This window comes from Staurois parvus, unplaced genomic scaffold (genome assembly GCF_062004578.1).
Source record: "Staurois parvus isolate SC_StPar_1 unplaced genomic scaffold, SC_StPar_1.0 ptg000827l, whole genome shotgun sequence".
In the NCBI taxonomy this organism is placed as follows: Eukaryota; Metazoa; Chordata; class Amphibia; order Anura; family Ranidae; genus Staurois; species Staurois parvus.
Genome location: NW_028318623.1, coordinates 1,782,501 through 1,803,833, shown reverse-complemented (window position 1 = coordinate 1,803,833; position 21,333 = coordinate 1,782,501). Strand labels below are relative to the sequence as shown.

Sequence of the window (21,333 nt, the reverse complement as noted above, 5' to 3'; positions counted from 1 at the left end):
CAGGCATCAGTGATGGGCATTGACAGGGATCAGTGATGGGCAATGACAGGCATCAGTGATGGGCATTGACAGGCATCAGTGATGGGCATTGACAGGCATCAGTGATGGGCAATGACAGGCATCAGTGATGGGCAATGACAGGCATCAGTGATGGGCAATGACAGGCATCAGTGATGGGCAATGACAGGCATCAGTGATATATGGCACTGATGGGTGGCACTGACTGGCACTGATAGGCGGCACTGATGGGGACTGACAGGCGGCAATTATGGGCATTGACAGGCATCAGTGATGGGCATTGACAGGCATCAGTGATGGGCATTGACAGGCATCAGTGATGGGCATTGACAGGCATCAGTGATGGGCATTGACAAGGCAGCAGTGATGGGCATTGACAAGGCAGCAGTGATGGGCATTGACAAGGCAGCAGTGATGGGCATTGACAGGCAGAAGTGATGGGCATTGACAGGCATCAGTGATGGGCACTGAAAGGCAGCAGTGATATATGGCACTGATGGGTGGCACTGACTGGCAGTGATAGGCGGCACTGATGGGCATTGATATGTGGCATTGATGGGCATTGACAGGCATCAGTGATGGGCATTGACAGGTATCAGTGATGGGCATTGACAGGCAGCAGTGATATATGGCACTGATGGGCATTGATATGTGGCATTGATGTGCACTGACAGGTGGCAATTATGGGCACTGAAAGGCAGCACTGATGGGGCTACACTGATCATCAGGGCACTGATGATCAGTGTAGATGTCCCCTCTGAGAAATGCCATTTTTACCTGCTTTCCTCTCCTCACACGATATCAGCATGAGGAGAGGACTGCCGATAACCGGCATTTCCTATTTACATGCGATCAGCTGTGATTGGACACAGCTGGTCACGTTAGAGCCTACATGATCGGCTTTTTACTGCGATCGGTGATCCGCTGTGTCCCAGGCAGTTGTGAGGTCTAGTACTGATATTGATGAACGGGAAGGTCTGGCACTCAATAGGCATTTGAGTATATCCCAAAGATTTTCAATAGGGTTGAGGTCAAGGCTTTGTGAAGGCAACTCAGGTTCCTCCACACCAAGCTCATATCAAACCATATCATTTTGGATCTGACTTTTGGGCACAGTCACGTTCTAAAACTGTAAAACAGTTGTTTAATATTTCTTTATATGTTGTAACATTAACCGAGGGGGGGAAGGGGTGAAAGGTAAAAAGGGGCAGGATGGAGGGAAGGGGGACAAGGGCCACTTGGTGGATCCAGTAGAAAGACCACAAACCAGTACCTCGAGGCAGCCTCCACAGTAGAGCAGAAGCAGATCTCCAATGTCACATGTAAAAAAGGAATGAAAGAAGGCGCCACTGAATGTAGACTGTTAATATTTAATTTTAAACAATGGTGTAAGATAGATTAAGGCACATCTGTAGTCCAATGCGAAGGTATCCGGGAGTGGTTCGCATGTGCTGCAGGTGATTGGTGTCCAGTTCCTAGGTCCAGAGGCCGGCTGTCAGAAGATGGGACCAGAAAAACGCTGTGGAGTGCAGCTTATGGCGTAACCGTGTCATCGGAAGTGAAGCAACGACGTTCGGAGCATGCGCACTGACCAGAGAGCACGCTCCTTTATCAAGTTCTTTAGCTGTGCTGGGAACTCAGTCTGCTCTCCTCCAATTAGACTTCTGCTGACATGCCCCCTCTGCGCAGCCATTCACTGGGAAGATCAGTGTGCTGCTGTTTCTCCTCCCCCAGCTCTCTGTTCTCAGCTGCATAATGAACTTAGAGGGTGTGTCCCTTATAAAAAGGGGGGGAAAGATAATATGTTTATATATTTTTTTTATATCCATACACGTGTCTGGCTTTTCATTTCCATTTCAAACTAAATGGGTTTAACAGACGTGTGTGGTTTTTTTTTTTTTTTTTTTTTTTTTTTTAGTATGATGAATACAGCATAATCACAATAAGATGTTTCAGGCTTTACATCTCACAGAAGAAAAGAATCACATTTGTATCTGAATATTTCTCTGTAACATCCATAGATGAAAAGTGCATCATGTTGTGGCTATGCTTGCAACTCCATTCTCGCATTTTTTTTTTGCTTTTTTTTATGTTCTAGTGCAGGGGTCTCCAAACTTTTCAAACAAAGGGCTGGTTTACTGTCCTTCAAACTTTAGGAGGGCCGGATTGCGACCAGTGGGGGTAGAGAATGTCTCGGGCCCAGCATCAGTGAAAATAAACAGGGGGTACTACTCCTTTCATTAATACCCATCATTGGTATTCATGGAGGAATAATGCCCCATCATTGGTATCAGTGTAAGAAATAGTGTCCCTTTGGTGCCATAGGAAGGAATAGTAACTCATGTCATTGGAAGGAATAGTAACTCATGTCATTGGAAGGAATAGTGCCACAAGGGCCGAATACAGGGGTTAGACAAAGGGCCACATCCGGCCCTGTGACCAGTGGGGGTAGAGAATGTCCTGGGCCCAGCATCAGTGAAAATAAACATGGGGTACTATTCCTCCCATGAATACCCATCATTGGTATTCATTGGAGGAATAATGCCCCATCATTGGTGTCATTGGGAGGAATAGTGCCCCATCATTGGTATTATTTAAAGGAATAATGGCCCATCATTGGTGTCAATGGGAGGAATAATGGTCCATCATTGGTGTCAGTGAGAGGAATAATGACCCATCATTGGTGTCAGTGAGAGGAATAATGACCCATCATTGGTGTCAGTGGGAGGAATAATGACCCATCATTGGCGTCAGTGGGAGGAATAATGACCCATCATTGGTATTCATGGGAGGAATAGTGCCCCATCATTGGTATTCATGGGAGGAATAGTGCCCCATCACTGGTATTCATGGGAGGAATAGTGCCCCATCATTGTTATTCATGGGAGGAATAGTGCCCCATCATTGGTGTCAGTGGGAGGAATAGTGTCCCTTTGTTGGTGCCATAGGAAGGAATAGTAACTCATATCATTGGAAGGAATAGTGCCCCAAGGGCCGAATGGCGGTAGAGAATGTTCTGGGCCTAGCATCAGTGAAAATAAACATGGGGTACTATTCCTCCCATGAATACCCATCATTGGTATCAGTGGGAGGAATTGTGCCCCATCATTGGTATTCATGGCAGGAATAATGCCCCATCATTGGTATTCATGGCAGGAATAATGCCCCATCATTGGTATTCATGGGAGGAATAAAGGCCCATCATTGGTGTCAGTGGGAGGAATAGTGCCCCATCATTGGTATTATTTGAAGGAATAATGGCCCATCATTGGTGTCAGTGGGAGGAATAATGGCCCATCATTGGTGTCAGTAGGAGGAATAATGCCCCATCATTGATGTCAGTGGGAGGAATAGTGCCCCATCATTGGTGTCAGTGGGAGGAATAGTGCCCCATCATTGGTGTCAGTGGGAGGAATAGTGCCCCATCATTGGTGTCAGTGGGAGGAATAGTGCCCCATTATTGGTGTCAGTGGAAGGAATAGTGCCCCATCATTGGTATTAGTGGGAGGAATAGTGGCCCATCATTGGTATTAGTGGGAGGAATAGTGGCCCATCATTGGTATCAGTGTAAGAAATAGTGTCCCTTTGTTGGTGCCATAGGAAGGAGTAGTACCTGTTATCATTGGGAGGAATAGTGCCCCATGGACCGGATAAGGGGGTTAGACAAAGGGCCACATCCGGCCCTCGGGCTGCAGTTTGGAGACCCCTGTTATAGTGTAATGAACCAGGGAAAAGTTAAGTAAGGAAAATGGGCAAGGAAGGATGAAACCTGTAGAAAGGAAAGGGGCTAGAAGGAAAAGAGAGGGGAAAAAAGTGAAGGGAATAAGTCATGTCCTGTAAACCTCCCCCATCCCTACTCAGAGGGGGCTTTCCATTGCTCTGTTTTTGGGAAGAGAGTACATTCAGTATTCTTGCAAGTCTTATCCAAGCAAACCACGTAGATCAGAATTTATCATGTTTGTTTTAAAGGGAGGGGATAAAATCTTCTATCAACATGGTATAGTGTATCCTCTGAAACCACCTATGGATAGTAGATGGGTCACCTTGTTTTATTGTTGTCTGTGGGGAGATCGTCTTACCTTTTTATTTGGCCACCAGGACAGGAAATGAGGTGAAATCTCTCCAGCAGGCACACATACAGAAATGAATACTTCATGTGCTATATCCCTTCCTCAATGTAATCAAAAACCAAGAAATTTTTTGCTGTTGAGCTGTAAGTTTACTACTCTAGCATTGCCTGTTCCCAGCTGTTCTACTATTTCCTACTATTGGCTGCTTAGACCTTGAAGAAGGGGACATACCCCGAAAGCTTGTCCTCAAAATTGTATGTTAGTGCAAATAAAAAAAGTATCACGGACAGTACTCAATTGTTTCTACTATTGGCTGGAATTTGGGTTGGTCTACTTTTGGCTCGCATTACACAATTTGCACTGGCCTGGAATTTTCACTTGCTGTTAAAGCGGAACTTTACCCATAACAGCTTGATAAATAAAAAATGTTCTTTAGCAAAGAACATACTATACATCCCACATTATTAACCACTTGCCCTCCAGAGAATTTACACCCCCCCCCCCCCCTTCCTGACCAGGCCATTTTTTCCGTTCTGGCGCTGCGTTACTTTAACTGACAATTGCGTGGTCATGCAACACTACACCCAAATGAAATCTTGTCCTTTTTTTTTTTCCCCACAAATTATTTTCTTATTATACAGGATTTGTATAGCGCCAACAGTTTGCTCAGCGCTTTACAATATAAAAGGAGACAATACAGTTCAATACAAGAGGGTTAGGAGGGCCCTGCTCCTTGGAGCTTACAATCTAAGAGGAAGGGGCTGGTGGTACAAAAGGTAGTAACTGTGGGGGATGAACTGATAGGAGGCATAGAAGATTCTGTTATTAGCTGAAGGCGGGATAGGCTTCCCTGACGAGAGAGAGGTTTTCTGAGATCGCTTAAAAGTGGGCAAAGTAGGCGATAGTCAGATAGATTGGGGTAGAGAGTTCCAGAGGATGGGGGAGGCTCTGGAGAAATCCTGGAGACGAGCATGGGAGGAGGAGACAAGGGAGCTAGAGAGCAGGAGGTCATGGGAGGAGCAGAGAGGACGGTTTGGGTGATATTTGTTGACAAGATTGGTGATGTAATTTGGGGCAGAGTTATAAATGGCTTTAAATGTTGTTGTTAATGTTTTGCATTTTATTCGTTGGGCAATGGGACATGAACAAAGAGGGATTGGCAGAGAGGGATGGCAGATATGGAACGGTTAGTAAGGTGGATGACTCTGGCAGCAGCATTCATGATCGGCTGAAGAGGGGATAGCCTGCAATGAGATTGGCCAATGAGGAGGCAGTTACAATAGTCAAGGCGAGAGATAACAAGGGAGTGAATAAGTTGCTTAGTGGTTTCAGAGGTTAAGAACGGCCATATCTTGGAGATGTTGTGGAGGTGAAGTCTACAAGATTTGGACAGTGATTGGATTTGGGGCTGAAAGGACAGATGGGAGTCTAGGATTACACCTAGTACCCTGGCATGAGGGGATGTACTGATAATTGTATTATTATTGGGGCAGCACAGTGGCTAAATTGTTAGCACTTCTGCCTGGCAGTACTAGGGTCATTGGTTCAAATCCCAATGACAGCACCACCTGCCTGGAGTTTGCATGTTCTCCCTGTGCCTCCGGTTTCCTCCCACACTCCAAAAAAATGTTTGTAGGTTAATTGGCTCCTGTCTAAATTGGCCCTAGTATGTGTATGTATGAATGTGAGTTAGGGACCTTAGATTGTACGCCCCTTGAGGGTTAGGGACTGATGTGAATGTACCATATATATGTAAAAGCGCTGAGTAAAATTGATGGCTCTATAGAAGTACCTGAAATAAATAAATATTGATCTAGATGGAGAAGTCAGGGGAGGGAGCATGGGCTGGAGGGAATAGAATGAGCTCCATTTTGGAAAGATTGAGTTCGAGGAAGTGGAGTGACATCCAAGCCGATATGTCACTTAGTAGGTTAGCAATGCGAGAGGAGACTGAAGGGGTGTGGTGAGGAGTAGAAAGATAGAGGAGGTGTAGATGAAGAAGAGAAAGGGGTCCAAGGAGAGAACCTTGAGGGACCCCTACAGAAAGAGGAATTGGAGAGGAGGAGACAGAGTTATAGGTAATGCTGATGGAGCACTGCCATTAGGTAGGAGGAGAATCAGGAGAGAGCAGAGTCTAGGAGGCCAAGAGAGTGGAGTTTTTTGAGGAGGAGGGGATGGTCAACAGTATCAAAAGCCGCAGAGATATCAAGTAGTAAGAGTATGGAGTAGTGGCCATTGGTTTTTGAAGTTAGTAAATAATTAGTGAGTTTTAGTAGGGCAGTTTCAGTGAAGTGTAGTGAGCGAAAGCCAGACTGTAAAGGGTCAAGAAGGTTGTTGTCGGTGAAGTAGGAGCTCAGGCGATTGTAGACTAAGCGTTCTAAGAGTTTAGAGGTAACCGGGAGCAGGGAGATGGGTCTTAAGTTGTTCAGGTTGGTGGGGTCCAACAAAGGCATTTTAAGTATGGGAGTGATGGTGAGGCGGGCTTCTGGGAAAAACTTAGTGACCTCTTCAGTAGTAGCAAGGTCCAAAGAGGAAAGTGTTGAGGTTGGTTTAGTATAAGGTATGCTAAGTGGGATAGATGTCTCTGCAGCAGAGATGGCATTACGAATTGCATCAATCTTGTTTTTGAAATGATTTGCAATCTCGTAAGCAGTGGAGGTGGAGAAAGTAGAGAGTTAAAAATAAAGAGACAACGAGGACTGGATGACAAGGTATTAATAAGAGTGACAACGTAGGCTTCTTTGGCAGCATGGAGGGAGGAATTGTATGTTAGGACAGCCGATTTATATCGGGTGAATGCTTGCTGAGATTTGGTTTTACGCCACAATCGCTCCAGTGCACGACTATGTCTTTTAAGATTTCTGGTGTTGTCAGTCTGCCACGGTTGTAATGGTCAGGGTTTGATACTTCATGTAGTTAGAGGAGCAAGTGAGTCTAGTGTGGATGAAAGCGAACTGTTGTAGACAGCAGTGGTCAGGTCAGGGCAGGACAGGGGAGAGATTCTGTCATAGAGTTGGTCAGTTGCAGAGTAGAAAGGAGCAGGGTTTAAGTTGTGAAGGTTTCTGCGGGTAATTGTTTGCTGCTTGGAGGAATGGGTGTTTGAAGACGAGGACACTGTGAAGGTGATGAGATTGTGATCAGAGAGAGGAAAGGGGGTTGTAGGGAGTGCAAAGATGAGAGAAAACAAGGTCTAATGTATTCCTATCAGAGTGAGTGGAGGACCGTGTTTATTGTGTTAAGGCAAAAGATGAGGTTAGGGTATAGAATTGGGATGTAGCCGGGTTGTTCACATTAATGGGGATGTTAAAATCTCCAAGAATGATAGTGGGTATTTCAGAGGAGAGAATGAAGGGTAGCCAAGCAGAGAAATCCTCAAGAAAGCAGGACACAGGTCCAGGAGGCCGATTTAGATCACTGCAGTCCTCCGAGAAATGGATGAAAACAGCCAAATGCCGTGAGTCTCGAAAGAAGAGAAGGATAGAGAGGGAGGGTTAGGGAGCACTTGAAAGGTGCTCAGTGGGGATAGAAGCAAACCAATTCCACGTCCTTTCCGACCACTGGGTCTGGGTGAGTGGGTCCAGAGAAGGCATCCATAGGAAAGTGCTGCAGGAGAAGCAGAATCTAATGCTTGAAGCCAGGTTTCCGGCTAATGGAGCTTCTTTTTTTTTTTTTTTTTTTTTTTTTAGAATGTAAAGTTTATCTCACACCGGGCATCTTCCATCTCTCTTATCTTGGTAATGAGGGAATAAGGGTTCAGAGAGGAGGGTCAGTTTGGGGGAAACAAGTAAGGCCTCATGTACACATGAACTCACCTAGACAAACTCTCCAGGCAGCACACAGATGAAAAATGTGTAAACGTGGTAGTACATTTAGCACTTGGACATTTATTTGATTGGCTAGAGTGTTTTTCACTGACATGGATAAACGCCCAAGCTCTAAACTCGGCTAGCGTTTATCTGCGTTTTTGCAGCGTTTAGCATTTTTTGGCCAAAATGTTCCTCTTCTGAATGCGATTATTGTGCGTTCAGAAGAGGAACGTTTAACTGCCCCTAAACTCTGCTGCTCCTAAACTCTAGTAAAAGCCTATGTGTACGTGGACACGTAGGCTTTTACTGAGCTGAGTTCAGGGGCTTTGGCAAAAGCAAAAACTCATGTTTGGGAGCAGCACTGTACAAGAAGCCTAAGGGAGCGGTTGAGTTGATATGGATGGAGGAATCTGGGTCCTCATAAGGGAAAGGGTCCCCACCCAGGGAACATACTAGGGGGGTATAGAGGGAACAAAGATTAGGGAGAGCAGGAGGACTGTGTCATCAACCCAGACCATAGAGTAGTAATTAAAATGTCCTTTCTTTGGGAGAATATCTCAGAATTTGGATGTCATGAGAGAAGCACAGAAGGGCTCCATATTCTATGGAGTTTGTAAATTTGAGCCAGTAGAACCAGATTTAGGGGGAAAAAAAATGGGAGGATCCCTTGATAGGGCCGGTGAGGGTTTCCATCTGCTAAGTATCATTTATCATCTGTTGGAACTATATCTGAATCATGCAGGGATCCAGGCTTGGCCATAGTGCCAGGATACGAGATTAGGCTGCACTCACCAATTAAATCAAGATCTATTTTTTTTTTTTTTTTTTTTTTTTAAACATTTACGTTGGAAAATGCTGTGGTGAAGTGGAGAGAATGCTGGATCTAAAAGAACTAGCCTATCTGTAAATTTCTGGGTGGTGTTCTTTACCACATTACCACCAAATGTCCCAAGTTTTGAATGCAGCCAGAATATGTGCAACACGTCCCCTTTTTTGGAGATCCACAGCCAGGGGCGTATTTACCACAAGGCAAACAAGGCACTTGCCTAGGGCGGCATTTTTTCAGGGGGGCAGCACCTCCCCTCAGAAGAAGGGATGAAAGAAGGGACACGTGTGCCATGGGAACCAGGTGGGATCCAAGAGAGGCTACTTGATGGTGTATGTAGAGCCTGACTCCCGTTCACAGGGATGCCTGGAGCTTTGAAGAGGAGTGTCTTTCTTTCTATTACCGGGAAGGGGGAGTCTCTCTCTGCAGGAGGGGGAAGGTGGGGAGGTGTTGGTCAGTGTCCATTGGGGCAGATAATTTTTGTGTTGCCTAGGGCAGCGCAAAACCTAAATATACCACTGTCCACAGGGCCAACATATTTCAGGTGCATACGAGCTCATAACACGGAGAGAACTGTGCAGGTCATATACCCTCTGATAGGTATCTGTTTCCTGGTAGCAATTGAATGTAGAAGCCTTAAGCAACAACAGAAACATTTTTTCTTCTGTTCTCGGGACAAGCAGATATGTGAGTTGCTTGCTCATACATGTGTGCACCAAAAATTTTGGTTTAGCTTCGGACGCATTTGTTAATGAAAGAATTTTGTTTTGTCATATTCCTTATGTCGAACCGATTTTTGTTTTCGGCATTCGTTTCGTATATTCGCTGGTCCGGGTAGATTCAAAAAATGTTGACGGTTTTCTAGAAGACTGCTATATATTCAATATATTATCAATTTAGATGGCTTCAAATTGGAAAGATGTGATATTTTTAGATGCTACTCCAACCCACCGAGAGAAAAGGCTAATTTAACAATATCCACTGGTGTTATGTGCATCTAAATTAATGAATGGAATGAGATTTTGGATCCCTTTTGAGATGAGGACAGATGTGAACCTATCCTTAATGTACCATCCCAGACCCTAGATGAACTCCTCTTCTTCACCCAGCAATCAGGAGGTATCCCTGAACAGGGGCCTGGTGTCTTAGTTTGAAAGTGGACAGCCCCAATTAGGCAGCTAATCTGGTTTCCCACCAGAGTGCTTCCTTCACTATTCCCAGGGGGTGCAGGGGTACTCGCTCAGATTATCTTCTGTACCGTTGGTGGGTAGGTGGCTGCTACTAGGCTTTTCTAGCTGGGCGGCTCCTTTCCTGCCATACAAGTGGTCCTCTCTCTGGGAGCCAGTGAAAGTCTGAGCTTCTCCCTTTCCAGCTCCTGCCTTCAGCATCACAGCTTCCTCACTGTCTTCCACCTGAACTCTCCTGCAGCTGAGTAGGCTCTGACACTTTTAAGGGTGTCCTGGACCTTTTCCAACCTCCTGTTGGGGATTGGCCAGGATCAGGGGCAGACTGACAATTCATGGGGCCCCTGGGCAATAGGGGATCATGGGGCCCCTGTGTCCTTGCCCAAACTCAAAAAAGCCTATGAAAAAGGTACCAGGGGCATCTCATGGGGCCCTACTGACCCCAGGCCCTCGGGCAGTGCAAGAGTTTCCAAATGGTCAGTCCGCCCCTGGCCAGGATCCCTAAAAACTGCAAGTCAGCTACTCCTAATATCCACCCACTGCCTCTAGGGCCTTCCTCCAAAGCCCTAGAGCAGGGGTAAATTCCACAGGGGCCAGCCAGCAGAGCCTCTCAGCTCTTGACCACAATTTGACCTTCTGGCTATTACACCCAGGCTTCTACTTCAGCCTTCCTCTCTGACGATCAGGATTCTCTCGCTCCCCCTTGCTTTAAAAAGTCCTGGATTCTTACTTGGATACACAGAATATAACTGGATACTAACAATTATAGGTAAAGTTGATCCAGGGAAGACATTTTTTCCCCAGCAGGAGCAAATTGGTTCGTGCTTTGCTGGGGTTTTTTTTGCCTTCCTCCTGGATCAACTGTGGGTGTAGGATTATAACTTTTTATAATTGTTGAAGTGGGTGGACTTTTTTGTCTTTTTCTTTTTTTTTCAGCCAGACTAACCATGTAACTCTGTAACTATGTAGCTAAACTAGGAAGGTGCTACAAAGATAAGTTCTAGTTAAGGATATTTTTTACACAGTTGCATTGGTCCAGCATGGATAATTGTAGCTATGCATATACCATACTTGATAAATGCCCCTGGAAATCGCTGTACTAGACACCACTACTCCAGTGATCTCCACTTGCTTCTGAGCCCCCCTGCTTTCTGAAGTCAGCCAATTGGCATGGGTGCCATGCAGAGAATGTTTTGCATCTTCTCAATGCGAAGTGTTCTCTGATTGGATGAGGTGAAGAGCGTGACATCACTGCTCCACCTCATCCAATCAGAGAACGCTTAGCATTCATTGAGAGAATGCAACGCATTCTCCGTATAGTACCTGTGCCAAGCTGCCTACCTGCTGTGTTCAGAATGCAGCAGGGCAAACAAGTGGAGATCACTCGCGGTGTTTACGTCAGTCATTTCCAGCTTCCATGGGCATTGACCAGGTGTGGTATATGCACGGTTACATCGGTCCAAGCTGGCCCAATGCAATTATGCATTAAATGTGCATCCCTTTGATAACGTGCTGGTGCACGAAAGGCGGCAGGGAGGAGCCTACCAGAGTGACGTCACGCCGCATGCGGCCGTCAAGAAGGCCAGCAGCCATTTTACCTGTTTCTATTCCAAATGTGAGTGCTTTCCTATCAAATTTCACTGCTACTCTAATAAAAAAATACTACACTATTAGCACCTATTTGTCTCTGGCTCATATTGTGCGAGCCCCTAAGGTGGAGATATCCCCCAAACTCTGATGCTTCTGTCCTAGTGGTTCGATACCTACGTGGAGCTATCCCTGTGGTATTCCTGGTTGGATGGTCTGATGACAATGGTGAGCTGTCCCTAGGAGCTGAGTGTGCCCTGTGAGGGAGTGGAGTTGCCTTGTGTGCCTGGAATGTGCCTGATGACCCCGCAGCCCCTGCCCAGACCCTGATGACCATTGTTGGATACTTTTATATATGCGCATATCCCATGCGCTTCTGATGAGTGCACTCCTATTACCAGCCCTCGCCATTTAGTGCGCTTCTGGTGAGTGCACTCATATTACCAGCCCTCGCCATTTAGTGCGCTTCTGGTGAGTGCACTCATATTACCAGCCCTCACCATTTAGGATCACCAGCACGGAGTATGGATCACCCAACTTTATGGACTTGATTTGCATTTTTATACTTATGATGCACTACAGTCACTTTGTATATTGATTTTATATTCATCCATTAATTATGTCATTAAGAGACGATTCATCACCTTATCACTTTATCACCACTGTACTGGCGCTCACTTTTTATCATTCATTCATTTTTATCATTCATTATTATCGGTTCTTATATTTATAGCGCTGCATTTGTATTATATTGTATGATTTGGAGGTCTTGAGGTTTGCCTTTAATGCTAGCTGCTCTATATTTTTGCGCTCGACTATATTTCTGATTTTACTCATTAAATGTACATACCTGGAATTTGCAAGTAGCCACCATGCTTGGCAGGTTTGAGGTCCCCTGTTCTGGAAGTCTGCTAACCAACTACTTTCAAAATCTTTTTGTTCTGTCTAAGCAGAAGAAGCAATGAATAATAATACACTATTTTTTATTAGTGTAATTTTTATTGAAAATTATCAGGTGCAGAGGAAATGAAGAAAGTCAACAGCTGGAACCCAATAGTAGCCAAACAGCAGCTACAAAGGGTTGAACAAGCATGAAAACACAGTATATACCATACGTCTAACAGTGGAAATATCCTACTGCTTTAGGCTCCATGCACACGGGGGTTTCAATAACGCTGGTAACGTTAGCTGTGCAAAGCCACAATAAAAACCTGAGTTCTTCAGTTTAATTTAGCGTTTAGCCGCGATTAGTGCCGTTTTCCCGCGTTTGTGTTTTTTAGTGTTTTTTTTTTTTTTAAGTAAAAAAAATTCAAAAACTCAGGGGTTTTTTTCGCTGATTTTTTTTTCCAAACAAAATATTTTTTTTATTAAAAAAAGTCCAAAAACGCTGGTTTGCCGCATTTTTCAGCATTAAAGTGTTTTTACAGCTACTCCTCTAGAGACCAACTAGTCCTGGGTTTTTTTCCAGCCAAACAACGTCCCAGCCAAAAAATGTTGATTACAGTCTATGTGAACATGGACACATAGGATAACATGCTGGGGGGTTTACTGGCTGTAGAAAAAAATGTCAAAAACCAAAAACAGTGTAAAAAATCCTCTTGCGCTAAAAATGGTGAACAACTAGTACAGCTGCCAACACTCTCCTACTAATACCTAGTGTAGTGTACAAACATAAATAAATATATATAGTGTGGCGCTCAAAATAAATAAATATCAATAAGTGATCAATTAATATACAAAAATAGCATATAATGATTAATAAATACTCCATAAAAATAATGACAATAATACCTCAAGTGATCACACTCTAAAAAATCGAAGTGTCTCAAATAAATATATAAGTGCATCCATAAATAACTCAAGTGATCACACTCTGAAATGAATCAAGTGACTTAAATAAATCACATGCTTATAATTACCATATAGGTGATCAAAGAATTAATACCAACTTATTAAAAAGTGTAAAAGTGCCAAAAAATAGTGCAAAAAAAAAATTACATAAATGTCCGTTCCTTCAAAAAATCAAATATAATAATGTTCTTCAAGTGATAAATCAATTCATGCAATAAACGGTGATAATTAATGGGTGATTTGTGCCAAAATCTTCTCCAAACAGTGGCTAAAATTCTAGGATCCAGGTTGATCCTACAAGCCTGTTGGCCCTTAGGGGTCGCAGGGAGGAGGTGAGGAGGCATTTTAGCCACTGTTTGGAGAAGATTTTGGCACAAATCACCCATTAATTATCACCGTTTATTGCATGAATTGATTTATCACTTGAAGAACATTATTATATTTGATTTTTTGAAGGAACGGACATTTATGTAATTTTTTTTTTTGCACTATTTTTTGGCACTTTTACACTTTTTAATAAGTTGGTATTAATTCTTTGATCACCTATATGGTAATTATAAGCATGTGATTTATTTAAGTCACTTGATTCATTTCAGAGTGTGATCACTTGAGTTATTTATGGATGCACTTATATATTTATTTGAGACACTTCGATTTTTTAGAGTGTGATCACTTGAGGTATTATTGTCATTATTTTTATGGAGTATTTATTAATCATTATATGCTATTTTTGTATATTAATTGATCACTTATTGATATTTATTTATTTAAAAACCAAAAACAGTTGCTGTAAAAACGTCCCGTGTGCATGAGGACTTAGATTCCGTGCACATGGGGCGTTTTAATAACGCTGGTAATGTTAGCTGTGTAAAGTCATGTTAAAAATGTGAGGGGTTTTTTGTATTGGCGTTTAGCAGCTTTTTTTCCGTTTGCATTTTTTAGAGGTTTTTTTTTAGTCAAAAAAAGTCCAAAAACGGTGTTTTGCAACGTTTTACCGTGTTTTGCCACGTTTTTCAGTGTTAGAGTCCTGGGGGGTTTTTTCCCAGCCAAAAAACGTTGATTCCAGTCTGTGTGTATGGACACATACAGTGGGGATCGAAAGTTTGGGCACCCCAGCTAAAAATTTGTATTAATGTGCATAAAGAAGCCAAGGAAAGATGGAAAAATCTCCAAAAGGCATCAAATTACAGATTAGACATTCTTATAATATGTCAACAAAAGTTAGATTTTATTTCCATCATTTACACTTTCAAAATAACAGAAAACAAAAAAATGGCAAAATTTACATCTGATAGACGATGAGCTTTATCTTAGCGATAGAAGAATGAAAAAGAAAACCAGAAGGGAGAGGAGAAAAGAAAAAAAAAAAAACAACCTGCACTCCAATATACACCAAAAAGAAATAGCTAAGGTTCATGAGGGGAATGGGTATCACTTTCAGGCGTTCCAAAAATTGAAGTATCCCAAACATCCCATATTGTAGAAAATTTGGCCGTTTTAACACATGAAATAGCAATGAGATGTTCCAGAAGTCTAATTTCCTCTACAGCCGAGATCAAGCGATTTTGCGTAGGAATCTCATTGAATTTCTAGTAATGAGGAATTAGGCTCCATGTACACAGGACACTTCTGAACGATAGAAAATGACTGCTGGAAGACGTAGGTTAAAAAACATCTGTTTAGCCGCATTTGCATACCACGTTTCTGTGCGTTTGAGTGTGCGTTTAGAAGCGGTTTTTAAAGATGACCTCAGGAGACCTTCCAAAATGCCCAGAATGCACTGAAAATCCATTAAAAAAAATTAACTAATTCAGACATGTTGAGAGAAATAAAGAGATCAGAAGCAGAGAACAGTATTTGTTGAGATTTAGCTTTTTTTTTTTCTTTTTTTTTTTTTTTTTTGTGGTGTTTGGATGTGTTCCGGCTCATTTCTGTGCAGAAATTATTGCAGAAGTGTCTAACATATTTTCTTTCATGTGAAACCTCTAAGTATGGTGTACCGGGTCCATTTGAGTACCGGGAAAACGCTTTGCATGCATTTTTCATGATGAAAAAAGGCTCTGGACAGCATCTGGAAATAGAAGAGTTAAAAAAAAATTCCAAACACTTATAAACTCGGTTAGCCGCGTTTACACGTGATCAGGGGCAGACTGACAACTCATGGGGCCCCCGGGCAATAGGGGATCATGGGGCCCCTGTGTCCTTGTCCAAACTCAAAAAAGCCTATGAAAAAGGTACCAGGGGCATCTCATGGGGCCCCCTACTGACCCCGGGCCCTCGAGCAGTGCCTGAGTTTCCAAATGGTCAGTCGCCCCTGCACGCATTTGAAATGCTGATAAAATCTACTCCTGAACGCAAGTTTGGTGCGCTCCAAAAACCGACTGTAAACTCAACTGCCTGTAAACGATGATGTGTACATGGACACATAGGGAAACATTAGGGAGAGTTCAGGGGCTGCTGGAAAAAAAATGCAGAAAAGATCCTAAATGTGAATTTATCAGCTGCAGTGTACATGGAGCCTTCGTCTTCTAGCAGCTGATACAGACAGACAGAGAGACATAGAGACAGACAGAGACATAGAGACAGACAGACAGACAGACATAGAGACAGACAGACAGACATAGAGACAGACAGACATAGAGACAGACAGACATAGAGACAGACAGACATAGAGACAGACAGACAGACATAGAGATATATATATAGAGAGAGAGAGAGAGAGAGATACACACACTCTTTTAGAATGTGTAGGAATTCCAGAGAGAGGTAACCCTAGGAGGTAATATCAAGGATCCAATGGTAGGGTAACCTCCAGGACCAGCTCTAGAACATTCTGCACTGCGGTCCGAAACTTTAATTTGGGGGCAAAACCAAAAAATATGAGCGACAGTTCCCCTTTCACCGTTGCATCCCCAGCAAAACTCTAAAATTGCTTTATTATAAGAGTGTAATATAACGGGTTTTATACCAATACATCATGATTTTATAAATCTATTCTTTATGAATGATATAACGAGACGTCTTAGGAGCTGCTTCCCAAATCAACTGTTTTATGTTCTCTGAGCTACCAGAGAAATTAAAATTACACTTTGTCACAGAGGTTTTGCAACAGGTCTGAAACTGATAAGAATTTCTGATACATGTGTTTGGGAAACCCCTACAGAGTTCAAAGATCAGAGATAGAAGGGCAGCTAGGAATGCAAGGTCTTGCAACATTTCCACTCATTGAGTGAATTTCCTTTTTGAAGGGTGAGCGACCAAAAAAAGTGATATTTTTTTTTTATTATTATGCAGCATTTATATGGCGCCAACAGTTTGCGCAGCGCTTTACAATATAAGGGTGACAGTACAATTACAATACATTTCAGTACAGAAGGAATATGAGGGCCCTGCTCGTGGAGCTTACAATCTAAAGGAAGTCTATAGCTGAACTCAGCCCTGTCCTCTCATGGGTATTTCCAACAGTGAGGTCGCCCTGCCATAAATTGAGTTTTGGGCGTTCTTGCCCACCTTTTTGGTATGTTCCAGATCCTCCAACTAAAGTTAAAAATCCAACAGCGTGAAACCATTGAGTGCTCTAGGACTCATTGATGCTTTCTATCGGTACGAGCAGACTGCTTCAACGACAGTCTGCAGGAGTCCTGCATTGCACCTGTGATCTGCTGATCACGGATGCAATCCTTTACAGGCTTCAAATAAAAAAAAAATAAAAATAATAAATGCATTTTTTTTCCCTGCAAAAAGATGTGCTATATATATATATATATATATATATATATATATATATATATATATATATATATTATAAATGCACATCTTTTTGCAGGAAAAAAAAATTGCATTTATTATTTGTATATATTTAATTTATATAATTTGTATGTGTGTGTATGTATGTATGTATGTATGTGTGTATATATGTATGTATATGTGTGTATGTATGTATGTATGTGTGTGTGTGTATATATATATATATATATGTGTGTATATATATATATATATGTGTGTATATATATATATGTGTGTGTATATATATATGTGTGTGTGTATATATATATATATGTGTATGTATATGTGTATATATATGTATATATATATATATATATATATATATATATATATATGTGTGTGTATATATATATATATGTGTGTGTGTGTGTGTGTATATACAGTATATGTGTGTGTGTGTGTGTATATATGTGTGTGTATATATATGTGTGTATATGTATATATATGTATGTATATGTGTGTGTGTGTGTGTGTGTGTATGTATATATATATATATATGTATGTATATATATATAAAAAAATTTTCTTATCCTTTTTAAATGAGCTTTCAAGCATCTGCCAGAAAACTGAATTACCAATTTTGGGTTCAGTGATTCAATATAATGTAGCTGTTGTAAATAAAATAGTTTCCTTCCTTTGATAAAAGTCACTTATAACTGTGAGGACTTACTCCAAATAAAAAGTACTTTTCTCGGTCGGCAGTACAAACCGGTAGTATATTTAATTAGTCTTTTTTATGACTAATATCCATGCATCACCGAGGTGTGTTCTTGTTTGGTCTCCAGTAAAATTAATTAACCTTTTGATTTCAGATACATTCATTGCCTTCAAAAGACATAGGAGAAAGGCTATAACTTTTTTTTTTTTTTAGTCAAATTCTATTTTCATTTTTTTTTTCAATATTTTTAATATCAGCAGCCCAATAATCTAATCTAGTATAATTAATTATAATGTATACATTGTAAAAGCTTAAAATCCTTTTTTTTGTGCATATTGTAGATATACATTATTTGTGTATGTATTTGCCTATAGTTGGGTTGTTTGCATTTGGCATTAAAATGCTGTCACAGGTTTTATATTGCTAACAATTTCATGTATTGTCATTAGACACTAGAACATTCAGTGCATGAAGTGTTGGGTATGAAATTATTATATTCCCACCACTGGTATTGCCATAATAGTATTTATTGTACTGGTAATATAGCATGCAGGGGCGGACTGATAACTCATGGGGCCCCCGGGCAATAGGGGATCATGGGGCCCCTGTGTCCTTGCCCAAACTTAAAAAAGCCTATGAAAAAGGTACCAGGGGCATCTCATGGGGCCCCCTACTGACCCCGGGCCCTCGGGCAGTGCCTGGGTTTCCAAATGGTCAGTCCTCCCCTGGTTGAGAGCACAGGCAAATGTGACAGTTATCAATCCCAGCATGCCTTGAATATAATATATCCAATATATTCTGGGAAGCCTTTAAATCAGCGGGTGTAGTTCCACTTTAAGTTCTTGACATTTTTACAGCGGCTGTTTTTGCCTTTTTGTTGTTTTTTTTTCCTACAGCCAGTAAACCCCCCAGCATGTTATCCTATGTGTCCATACACACATAGACTGGAATCAACGTTTTTTGGCTGGAAAAAAACCCAGAACTAGTGGATTCCTAGAGGAGTTTTTTAGCTGTAAAAACACTCTAATGCTGAAAAACGTTTTGGATGTATTTTGACGAAGAAAAAAAAAACACTAAAAAAACGCAAACGTGGGAAAACGCCGCTAAACGCTCATGCAGAAACGCTAAAAAAAAGCTGAAGAACTCATGTTTTTAATGTGACTTTACACAGTGCTATCAAAACGCCCCGTGTGCATGGAGCCTAATGCTGCTCTAATGCACTTATGCTTGGAAGATGCTCCTGGGGACCTGCCTAGGTGGAAGGTGACAACTGAACCCCGGCAAAACCTGCCTGGAGTTTGCATGTTCTCCCTGTGACTGCGTGGGTTTCCTCTGGGTACTCCGGTTTCCTCCCACACTCCAAAGACATGCTGGTAGGTTAATTGGCTCCTGTTTAAATTGGCCCTAATATGTGTATGTATGAATGTGAGTTAGGGACCTTAGATTGTACACCCCTTGAGGGTTAGGGACTGATGTGAATGTACAATATATATGTAAAGTGCTGTGTAAATTGATGGCGCTATATAAGTACCTGAAATAAATAAATAACTGAACATTCCTCAAGGCAAACTCCTTGGTATCTCCACATTCTGTATTCCATTTCTTTGTCTTCAGCCTCTACAGGAAAAGGTCACCACCATTCTCTTCTGGACGTCAGGCCCATTTCTGGTTGCACTTCTCTCTCTTATTTAGTACTCAAGGCAGGGGCGGACTGGCAACTCAAGGAGCCCCTGGGTAATAGGGGATCATGGGGCCCCTGTGTCCTCACACACACCCAAAACAGCCTATGAAAGATACCAGGGGCATCTCATGGGGCCCCCTACTGACCCCGGGCCTTTGGGCAGTGCCGGAATGGTTAGTCCACCCCGACTCCAGGTATCATCATCTCTCCGGGGTGTAGCCATGGGCTCGTTGGCTCACATATCACTCTTGTACCATGCTCACTATTCCAGACATGGAGCTTCTACTCTTTAGAACTTTTTTTTTTTTTCATTGGAATACGATTCTTTTCCTGAATCTCTATATCATCAGGCCATAGCAATAACGTTTTTTCAGCAATGGCACCAATTTTATCCTTCTACTTTATATAAAATATATATTATTATTATACAGGATTTATATAGCGCCAACTGATGGCGCTTTACAATATAAGGGAGACAGTACAATTACAATACATTTCAGTACAAAAGGAATAGGAGGGCCCGGCTCGTGGAGCTTACACACTAAATGAAGGGGAGGCAGGGGCGGACTTACCATTGGGGAACCCGGGCACTGCCCAAGGGCCCGGGGTCAGTAGGGGGCCCCATGAGATGTTCCTGGTACCTTTCATAGGCTTTTTTAGGTGTGGTTTGAGTGTGGGCAAGGACACAGGGGCCCCATGATCCCCCTATTGCCCGGGGGCCCCATGAGTTGTCAGTCCACCCCTGAGGGGAGGTGATACAAAAGGTGATAACTGCGGGGAATGATCTGGCGGAGGTGGCGGTGGAAGAAGTACAGTTCTTAGGTGGAGGCGGGGTAGGCTTCCCTGAAGAAGTGAGTTTTCAAAGATCGCCTAAAGGCAGACTGGGTGGGGGCTCACCGGACATACTGTGGTAGGGAGTTCCAGAGGATGGGAGAGGCTCTGGAGAAGTCCTGGAGCCGAGCGTGGGAGGAGGTGATGAGGGAGCTAGTGAGGAAGATATTTTGTGAGGTGATTTGGGCGGTATCTGTGGATGAGGTTGGTGATGTAGCCAAGGGCAGTGTTGTGGATGGCTTTGTAAGCTGTGGTTAGTATTTTGAATTTTATACGTTGGGTTAGTGGAAGCCAGTGGAGGGATTGGCAGAGAGGGGCAGCAGTCGCTGATCGGTTGGTAAGGTGTATGAGTCTAGCAGCAGCATTCATAATAGACTGAAGGGGGGATAGCCTGTGTAACGGTAGACCAGTGAGGAGGGAGTTGCAGTAATCAAGGCGGGATATAACCAATACTTATAACTTCTAGATTTCAGTAGCCACTTTGCAGTCAGGTGCTTGGCAGGCATTTCTGGAGAACTTCAGAGGGCGGGGACGGATGGGGTGAGCACATCGCTGGATCCTGGGACAGGTGAGGGTCTGTTTATTAAAAGTCTGCAGCTACAGTTTTTGTAGCTGCTGACTTTTAATACACACAAAAATGGCTGGAACTCCACTTTAAAGTAGAACTAAAGGCAAAACATTTTTTAATGTTTTGGAAAGAGCGTAGATCACGGGTATCAAACTGACGGCCCTCCAGCTGTTGCCAAACTACAAATCCCATGAGGCATTGCAAGGCGGACAGTTACAAGTATGGCTCCCAAAGGCAGAGGCATGATGGGACTTGTAGTTTCACAACAGTTGGAGGGCCGCCAGTTTGACACCCCAGGCACAGAGGGATTAGAACCCCTTTCAAGTTTTTATTGCTGTCTGTGCCCCCGTTAGGGAGATTCCCCCCTCTCTATCTGTCCCATTTACTGTTCTCATTGAAAGTAAAAGAAAATCCCAAATGTTGAGATTTTATCGCACTTCCTGTTTGGCAACGGGACAGGAAGTGAA

General features: G+C 42.7%; 1 protein-coding gene across 1 annotated transcript in view; it reads left to right on the top strand.

Moving 5' to 3' along the window:
- PRRG2 (proline rich and Gla domain 2) overlaps nt 1–21,333 on the top strand; it is a 90,699-nt gene that overhangs the window by 31,818 nt on the left and 37,548 nt on the right. The gene's annotated exons all lie outside the window — the stretch shown is intronic.